The sequence below is a fragment of the Hippocampus zosterae genome, chromosome 16 (genome assembly GCF_025434085.1).
Source record: "Hippocampus zosterae strain Florida chromosome 16, ASM2543408v3, whole genome shotgun sequence".
NCBI lineage: Eukaryota > Metazoa > Chordata > Actinopteri > Syngnathiformes > Syngnathidae > Hippocampus > Hippocampus zosterae.
Window position 1 is genome coordinate 4,144,407 of NC_067466.1, and position 10,703 is coordinate 4,155,109.

Genomic DNA, 10,703 nt, shown 5'->3' on the forward strand with positions numbered 1-10,703 from the left:
TTGGTTGTTCTCTTTCTACTGTGTGGTTCGCTTAAGTAGTTCCCTGATTTGTTCCGAGCCCACATTGCTTTCAATGTTACTATTAAAGTGACGAGTGAAACTTTTTACATGTTGAGTTGAATAGCAAATGCCTTTTTGATGCGCATGTCATGTCCGGAATTGAATGTGACTTCACAATTGTTCCCGCCATACTGTGTTGCAGGTAATGTTTGTTTCTTTTAAGTTTTGCTGTATCTTGATGTTCATGTTATTTTTCCTTTAGATGATTGTATTATTCGCCTGAGCCGGCAGATTGCCGCGGCCGTCATTCTCGTTCGTTACGCAGCGTTTCTGCTGCGTGTGATGTATTCATTGACATCTCGTAAATGAGACCTAATGCTTTTTTTTTTTTCGTTTACTGTATATAGTTACTGTATGATCGCACATACAGTAACTGTGTACAGTATTTCGTTTTCTTCTGGACAATATTTTGTTAGGCAGCAGAGCTACGAGCAAATTGCATTGTAACTGTTGCTGCACACTCTGTAGTAATGTAACAATATAAGGAGAAATGATTGTTATGATTGATATTCATACAAATGAATATCATTAACAAGAACATAACTTTTGAATTCATTCATTCATTCATCTTCCGAGCCGCTTGATCCTCACTAGGGTCGCGGGGGGTGCTGGATCCTATTGTTCCACGTATTGTCTTATCACAGTATGTTTCATTATCTTTCATCGGACAATCGTACACTCCTTGTCTCGGTATGCAGTTATTATCAGTTGAATAAAGTGTTTTTACTGACCATTAAAAATGTATTCCCATAAATGCTATAAAACGTGCCTAGTGGCTATTTGAATAGAGTATTTTTATATGGCGGTCTTTTCTGTTGCATGGGGTCTGTAACTCCCACGCAAAGAGGGATGACTGTACTCTTCATGCAAAAAAAAAAAAAAAAAGATCGAGTTAAATGTCAGTGCTTACATACCGCACACGGATAATTCAATGGTGTTGAAGGTTCTTCCCACTTCGGGTTCCACCGCAAAGAGTAGTTTGCTCATTTTTTTTTTACGATCTGAATGTTTTTATCAGTCTCTCTGCAGAAGTCCTGATGTCATGTCCCATGAACCTTGCAACTTGTTCTAGCTCTTGTTCATCAAGAGCTGGAACAGAGTAGCAACCTGTTTTCTCAGTTTGGTTGATCTCAGGAATTGAGGGTTTTCTGCTCTGCATTCTTCTGCATATTTTCGCAAATAGTCATATCTGCGGATATGTGTCATGCTAAATGAGAGATATTCTCAGCAGGTATTCAGGCATCATCTGTATTTTTTAATCAAGAACTCAATGGGTTCCTTCATCCTTTCTGTAGAAAACACCAGGAACTTCCTGTTTCTTGCCTTCCCCTATGTCTATGCAAGATAATCGCTTGCTTAACTCTTTTTGTAATGGTGGCAGAGTTTCAAAAATATCCTGATTTATTGAATTTGTGCTGGAATTCTGGTAGGTCTCCAGGGTCATGTTTCCCTTTAACGCCACTTGTTGAAGACTATAGCGGCAACTTACCATATTTTCCGCACCATACCGTGCACCAAAACGTCTTCCATTTTCTCAAAAGCTCACCGAGCGCCTTAAAATATGGTGCGTCTTGTGTATGGTCATTACAGTTATATGTCGACCCCAAGATGGCTCCTTGCTGGAGACATGCTTACAATGTTATAACTTGCAGTTGGTTCAGTGAACTGTGTCGCTGTTTTATTAAATACAATTTGTTGTGGATCCAAAAAAGGAGAGCTGTGGTGTTGTTGTTTTTTCAAAAAACAGTCTCAACAAATGCAGGTACGTCTTTATCCGTCTCCGTGCCTTCTCTTCTTCAGTTTGACTCGAAAGGTATTCAAGACCGCCTCCAAAAAACGTATACTAACAATTACTTCAATGAAACTACGAAAATTGAAAATAATACTTCAAAACTGAAAAGCAAGCGAGGATATCACAAAATACAATACAATACATGCTGATTTATATAGTGCTTTCACAACAGCGGCAGCTGTAACAAAGCGCTTAACAAAACAGTTAACATAATAGTGCTTAACTTCTTTTTACATTTGCCACTGTGAATATTAAAAAATAAATAAAAATTATAAAACATTCAGACGTTTTTTTTTAAAGGCAAACACCTGATCCCAGATCATTATTTCCCCACGTGGAACAGATTTTGTTCAACCGCAGAGGTTTTCACTGCGAAATTAATATTTTACATGTCGTCGCCACATATACTTCCATCTCTTTGCTTTTCCATCCGTTGCAAGGCATTTATTTAGGTTTTTCCACCACTAACCCAGCTTCCATCTTCCCTGTCTTTCCCCTTGTAAGCAGGCAATGCAGTGGGACAGGAGAGCATGCGTGTAGTTGAGGAGAGAGTCGGTCTTGCCCAGAGCTGAGCTCCAAAACAGAACAGGATTTAGGTCATCCAGCTCGCAGGAAGGGGGTGGCGTTAGGATACAAATGAAAGAGAGACAGAAATATGAGGAGGTTAAAGATGACAGAAGCACAGAATGGACAGAAATAGAGGAGGTTGAAGAATGAAATGAGGGTGGAGCAAAAAGGTCACGCCAATCTTGCACTTTGCCAGAGCCAAAAGACAGGATGTAGGGAAGGAAGGCTCCAGATGCTTATGTGATCTCAGGCCAGAAATCCATTGTGAAATGAATTTCTTTGTGGTATATTTATTTAACAAATTTCAGTTCCGCAACTTCCTTGTTACAATACAACCTTTAGCCTCTGTTTAATTTACAAAACCCATCTCATTTTACCAGCACATTTCTATGTGATGCCAGCAGCGTCAATACACATTAGTGGTGACCAATTGTAGCTGAAGTGCTGAGACAGACGCTTCTCCGCATGAATATGTCATCATGGGCAAAACCACAAGTCTATGAATGACCAACTTCAAACATCTGAAGAAATTTTAAAAAGCATTCAGCCACCATTCAAAAACATCCTTCAAAATAGTGTTTGTGTCGTTTTTGCCTGTCCGCATCAGCAGGCAATTGCTGACTAATCAGACACACTGTAATGGATGAGGCAAATGTTAGATGCATATCATCAGAAATGGAAGTTGCTGATGTCAACATCTATAGCCCCCCCCTACAGAATTTCTGTTGTGATTTCGTAATTTGTGTATACACAACAAAGGAATAAATAACTACTACTGACATCTGATCATTCTGTTGGATCTCTGAGCAAGGAAATGGCAATGCATTTTTCGGAGGCGGTCATGAACGCCTCTCGCGTTCAATGGAAGAAGAGAAGGCACGTAGACGGACAAAGACGCACCTGTATTAATTGAAAAAAGGAGAGCTGTGGTTTTATTTATTTATTTATTTAAACACAGACTTTATTTTATTTTTTATTTTTTTGCAGTCTCAACAAATACATTTACTGTACGTCTTTGTCCATCTCCGTGCCTTCTCTTCTTCCGTTCCACTCGAGAGGCCTTCATGGCCGCCTCCGAAAAACATAAATTAATGATTACTTCAGTGAAATTACAAAGAAAATCAAGCAAGGAAATCATAAAATAAATTCTGTAAATAAATAAATTTAGAACCTCTTCTGCCACCGTAAAATTCGCCTTGAAAGCAGCTTGGCTTCTTGATTTGGCTTTTGTGCAGAGAGTCTGCTGACCCTTAAGACCTCATTTTAATTCATCCACCTTCAGTAACCTTTGTTGCATGTCCATATTTTTGTCTTTGTTTTTTAGATTTTTTTGGTACCTTCTTAAATTGTATTCTTTAATTACAGCTAACCTTTCTCCACACAGAAGACAAGCACAGGTTTGCCATTTACCTCGGCGAACATGTAGTCTGCCTCCGACCTAGCTTGAAACCTCCTGTTCCCATAGTCCACCTTCTGTTTAGCCATTTTGGGGGAGGAGGTAGCCGAAAGTTGACATCTGTTCTGACTCGTGATGAATACTGAAGCCAAAGTCCGCTTTGCTGCGCTGCACTGTGTTAGGCTGCCGTTGCATTGTGGGAAATGCATTACTGGTGCGTGAAAAACACCAGCGAGCGGCTGCGGCTTGCGGGCCGATTCTGATACAAATCAAATATCATTCTGGGGGCCATAGGTAATTTATTTGCGGGCAGGATTCAGCCCTCAGGCCTTGCACTTTGATATTGGTGGGGTATGTTTACGATTCACTCCATTGATGTATACACATCATGCAAATAGCCAACCTCCTTTGCACAATATCACCTTATTCCAAGTCTTGCACTGAGGAAACTCTTCATTTAGTTGAACAAAGTTAAGCCACACTTGTGATCAGTGCTTTTGTCTTCATTAGTCTCAGCAATGTTCTCCTTCGGGCGGGCGAGGCACCATAACAAGGAACGGTTGAGTACAGTCTAAACGCTTAACATGGCTTAATGATGAAAAACTATGACCAATCAACACCAACATTCACAGGCACACCACCACCGACGCCCACTTCAACCTCTGAAAATGTCAAAGCAATTGCCATGCTATTTTGGATTTTATGGGCATGAAGCGTTTTCCTCCTTATTGACGTTCACGATTAAGAAATATGCTTATCGTGGCTTAATATTTGAAAACTACAACCAATCACAAAAAAACAAAAATAAATCTGCTTATCTCTACCCCTGACCACTCCAATCATTGAATATATATCAAAACAATCCCCCTCAATATTTTGGATTTGAAGGACATTCAGTGTTAATAGTATTTTGATGTAACGTTTGAAGTATAAATGCAGTAAAAATAGAGTAAGAAAAGTAAAAACATTTCCAATACCAACAGTAGGTAGCTGAGAGTGCAAAAGAAAATTGTGATTCCTATACCCTCATTTAAATACTGTAATGAAGAACTTGTGTCGGCACTGGCATAATGCATGTGGGCCGAACACGGCCCAGGAGTGGCAAAGGAGGCACTGGCTTGACTCTGGCAAACCAGATGTGGTCCAGTTGTGGAGTGAAGTATTTGGGCCAGAAATCAATTTACAACTCCGGCCCGTATATGGCCAGCCAGTATTGAGCCACCCTTAAATGCAGTTTCAGATTTGTTTTTTCTACACACAGCCTTGTTTTACAATTGCAGACATGCGGAATTCCAATAATCACACACGCACGAACGCACGCACACACATACAAATTCTTGTGCACGCTCGCTAGTGCGCACACACAAATGAAATGTGGTCAAGTAAGATTATGTTGAAGTCGAATGGCGTCAACGAAAGAAGGTACAGGTACAAGTTTAGAATTTTCGTGTTTTTTGTTTTTTTTCCTTGTACGTACTTTACATACATTCTGATTTATATACAATACATTCTGATTTATATAGCGCTTTCACAACAGCGGCAGCTGTAACAAAGCCCTTTACAAAACAGTTAACATAAAGTAAAATAATAAACACAACACATAACATAAAACACAAACAGTCGTGCAGTCCTAACCACTTTTCCGTCACACGCTTTGTTGTTTGAAGCGGTTTGAGATGAAAGAGGAGAGAATCAAAGTGTCCTTTAACCAGTGGATCAGAGACGTCATGCTCAAAATGAGCACACGTCGGCTACAAGCTAAGTTTCAAAGTCAACAAGAAGCTGTAGCATCCATTGGCGAAAAAAGAGATTGGTTCACTTCTCCTGTCCCATGGAAATCCACTTCAATTCCAAGCGGCGACTCACGGTTCCAAATACGCATCGGTGCTCTTCGCCAACGCTCCTCTCTCCTCATCCTCAACTTCAGCGGCCATCCATCCAGCCGCACCGACGCCAACTGTCCAACAGCGCTGACATAGCCACTGAACAAATCGGGGTTGTGAAAAATGCTGCCCATTACTGGCGCAAAAAACACAAGCGCCCCAGGTCTGTCCAGCACCGACAGTCAATGGCGCCGACATTCGTCCCAATCAAAATCTGTGCTGGTACAGGCGTGCTGCCGAGAAGGCGCAACCACCAAGCACAGATACTGCTCCTTTGACGAATGTCGTGGCCAAAAAGCGCTGAAAACAGTCCATATCAGGTCCACACGATCAAACAACAAACAACATGTGACAAAACAAAAGACAAAAACAGCAAAAAAGAACAAAAAAGCAAGGCTCTTGAAGAGCACTTGCCGAAGGCTGCCTACTCGGGCGCCATCTTGGAAAAAAAAAAAAAAAAAAAAAAACTTTAATATCCAACAGTCAAGTACTGCTATACTACGATACAGGAGGTGGTGATGCACCACAAACGTAAGCTGGCACCGGCCAATTAAGAAGACGAACAAGAAGAAGAAGCAAGAAGAACAGCGCTTAGAGCCTCGTGTGGTGGGATTCCTCCGAGTGGCGCGAGGGGGTAACGGCGGGGCTCTTGGGCCCCTGAAGTGGTTAAATGCCCACCAGCCAGCAGGAAAGGAGGTGGGGTCTCACCGGAAGGTGAGGCGCCCAGTGCTCGCCCCGCCGAAACGGAGGGGAGTGGGAGTAGCCGCCCCACAAACCTCCTGAAACAATAATCAGGTGAGGGCCCCACCCCTACTGGGGCCCTCACTGAGTGTGAAACTCGTGAGGCACCAGCCGATTGCCCAGGAGGAGGAGGAGGAAAGAGCTCGCAGTTAACGATGACGCTCTTTGCCCTCAGTTGCCCATGCATGCTCCGGTGAGACATCCAGAAAAGACGTGGTGAGTAAATTTATTTGATGCTTAGCTTAACAGTTGTCCTCTGTGACAGTACACTGACAGTAACAATACGAAGACAATTCTGTTGAGAGTTTAGCCTGAATTTTGAAGGACGCTAATAATGATGACTTCTCGTGGGCTCACCACCCAAGGGAGGGGCCAAAGGGGTCGAATGCAGTGTGATCTGGGCGGCAGCCAAAGGCGGGGAGCTAGCTCGAGGGACATGGAATGTCACCTCTCTTGCAGGGAAGGTGTGCGAAGTAGAAAAGTTCTGACGGGATATCGTCGGACTTACCTCCACACATAGCCAGGGTTCTGGTACCAGTTCTCTCAAGAGGGTTTGGACTCTCTTCCACTCTGGAGTTGCCCACACTGAGAGGCGCAGAACATGTGTGGGCATACTCATTGCCCCCGGGCTCAGTGCCTGTACATTGGGGTTCACACCGGTAGACGAGAAGGTTGCCTCCCTCCGCCTTCGTGTGGGGGGAAGTTTCCTTACTATTGTTTGTGTGTACGCACCCAACAGCAGTTAAGCGTACCCACCCTTTTTGGAGTCCTTGGAGGGTGTGCTGGAGAGTACTCCTGCTGGGGACTCCCTTGTTCTGCTGGGGGACTTCAATGCTCACTTGGGCAGTGAGACCTGGAGGGGCGTGATTGGGAGGAACGGCCCCCCGATCAGAACTCGAGTGGTGTTCCGTTATTGGATCGTCACGGATTGTCCATAACCAACACCTTGTTCAAACATAAGGGTGTCCATATGTGCACTTGGCACCAGGACCCTCTTGGCCGCAGTTTGATGATTGACTTTGTGGTTGCGTACCAGCGTACTCGCTGGTGGACACCAGCAGTCAGGGATGCCGTCAAGCTGAAGAAGGAGTCCTATCTGGCCTTTGGCCTGTGGGACCCCAGAGGCAGCTGATGGGTATCGACTGGCCAAGCGGAATGCAGCTTCGGTGGTCGCCGAGGCAAAAACTCGGGTGTGGGAAGAGTTCGGTGAGGCCATGGAAGCCGACTTCCGGATGAGTTCGAGGAAATTCTGGTCCACCATCCGACGTCTCAGGAGGGGGAAACAGTGCACCACCAACACTGTGTACAGTGAGGATGGGGCGCTGTTGACCTCGACTCGGGACGTTGTGAGCCAGTGGGCGGAGTACTTCGAAGACCTCCTCAACTCCACCAGCACGCCTTCCTTGGAGGAAGCGGAGTCTGGGGACTCTGAGGTGGGCTCCCCTATCTCTGTTGTCGAAGTCACCAATGTGGTTAAAATGCTCCTCGGTGGCAAGGCCCCAGGGGTGGATGAGATCCGACCGGAGTTCCTCAATGCTGTGGGGCTGTCCTGGTTGACACGGTCGTGGTCAGCGGGGAGAGTGCCTCTGGATTGGCAGACCGGGGTTGTGGTCCCTCTTTTTAAAAAGGGGGACCAGAGGGTGTGTTCCAACTACAGAGGGATCACACTCCTCGGCCTCCCTGGTAAGGTCTATTCAGGGGTGCTGGAGAGGAGGGTCCATCAGGAAGTCGAGCCACCGATTGAGGAGGAGTAGTGTGATTTTCGTCTCGGCCGTGGAACAGTGGACCAGCTCTACACCCTTAGCAGAGTCCTCGAGGGTATGTGGGAATTTACCCCAACCAGTCTACATGTCTTTTGTGGACTTGGAGAAGGCGTTTGACCGTTTCCCTCTGGGGGTTCTGTGGGGCTTTGCTTTGTGGGTATGGGGTACTGAACCCCCTGATAGGGGCTGTTCGGTCACTATAACACCGATTTGTCAGAATTTTGTTTGCATTGCCGGCAGTAAGTCAGAATCTTTTCCAGTGAGGGTAGGACTCCGACAAGGCTGCCCTTTGTCGCTGATAACCTCTATGGACAGAATTTCTAGGCGCAGCCGAGGTGTTGAGGGGGTCCGTTTTGGTGGCCTCAGTATTACATCTCTGCTTTTTGCAGATGATGTGGTACTGTTGGCTCCTTCAAGCAGGGCTCTCCAACTTTCACTGTAGCGTTTCACAGACGAGTGTGAAGCAGTTGGGATGAAAGTCAGCACTTCCAAATCTGAAACAATGGTCCTCAGTCGGAAAAGGGTGGAGTCCCCGCTCTGGGTCGGGGAGGAGATCTTGCCCCAAGTGGAGGAGTTTAAGTATCTTGGGGTCTTGTTCACGAATGAGGGCAGGAGGGAGCGAGAGATCGACAGGCGGATCGGTGCAGCGTCTGCTGTGATGTGGACATTGTATCGGTCTGTCGTGTTAAAGAAGGAGCTGAGCCAAAGGGCGACCTAATGGTCGATCTACGTTCCAACCCTCATCTATAGTCACGGGATATGGGTCGTGACCGAAAAAACGAGATCACAGATACAAGCGTCCGAAATGAGGTGACAGCACAGAAGGTGAGAAGCTCGGTCATCCAGGAGGGGCTCAGAGTCGAGCCGCTGCTCCTCCACATCGAGAGGAGCCAGATGAGGTGGCTTGGGCATCTGATTCGGATGCCTCCTGGACGCGTCACTGGTGAGGTGTTCCGGGCATGTCCCACCGGGAGGAGACCCCGAGGACGACCCAGGGCACGCTGGAGAGACAGGCCTGGGAACGCCTCGGGATCCCCCGGGGAGAGCTGGAAGAAGTGGCTAGGGAGAGGGAAGTCTGGACTTCCCTGCTGAAGCTATTAGCCCCCGCGACCCGGCCCCGGATAAGCGGTAGAAGATGAATGAATGAACAATAATGATGATTAGCATTAGCCTGAAAGGGGGGGAGGGTGGGTTATGTGCTCCAAGGAGTGATAGGTCCAGCGACACCGATGCGTTGATGCATGCGCCGGGCTCACAGAGCAAACCACGTGTCGGTGCATGTGCCGCTTCATTACGTTACGTGATTGACACATGAACTGCACCGGCGCAGTTTAGACTGCATCGGCTGCGTTGACACAGTCCAGGCTGCTAATTGACACGTGAACTGCACCGGTGCAGTTTAGACTGCATCTGCTGCTTGGCACAGTCCAAGCTGCGGCACTTAGTCCACGGGGCGTCGACTCAGTGCAGGGGGCGTTGACGCAGCAAAAGCCCGCACAGTATATCCTAAGGAAGTGCGCCTGGCGACATGATGCCGATTGCCGAAACAAGCTAGACCTCACCCTCGCTCGAATAAAAGTATATGTTTGGGCAATACGGAAAACACACTGATTATCAGAAAAAATGTGCCCGTCTGACTTCTTGCGTCGTGCCGGCTGTCATATTATAGGCTATTATTATATGAGAAGTGTTTTATGAACGTTTGTACTGTACGTCATACTCCAGTTGATTGAGAGGTCCCGCCTCTAAGGGGGAGTTCCAGAAAGTGACTGCGAGGTAGCACACCGCATGTTTGATGACTCTGCCACGTTGCTATTAAAAGTCACATAAATCGTAAACCTTGTCTGCTGACCATCATTACATCGGCTAGGCTAGCTTAGCTGTTGTCGTAGTTCAAAGCTTAATATGTGGCGTGGGTTGGGACGGCGCCGCAAGTACGTCCTCGCGCGCACAGCTCAGAGCAGCAGACTATCGACTGCTGAGTGCTGAGACGCGCTTCACTCGAGTGACGTTGCTACAGTACGTGCATATTATGGAGCAGTTTCCGGACAAATACAAATTGTCCGCCGCGTAGAGCCATTTTGATCTCCTTTTGGAGAATAAGGTATTCATTAAAATCTCCTTGTCTCACCAAGTGCCTCTCGGATTTTTGACATGTCTTATTCCATTGTGTGTGTGTCTTCTCCACAACAGAGGAAAGAGCATGCATTAAATGCAACAGACTGAAATTTAAAACACTGGAGCATCTTATTTTTCTAAATCAAAAATTGTGAAGACAAAGCCCACAAGCATCCTCCTTCACATGAATTTCACATTATTGAAACACATTGAATGATACAATACGAATGCATGGATGTGAATGATATTGTCAAGGGTCAATGTCATCTTTATTGTCAAATATGCTTTATGTATGACATGCAGCATAGATGACATGTCTTCCTCTCAATCCTCAGTGCATACATGCATGTAAACATGCTGTGCAATAAACACGTGCAGCTAAG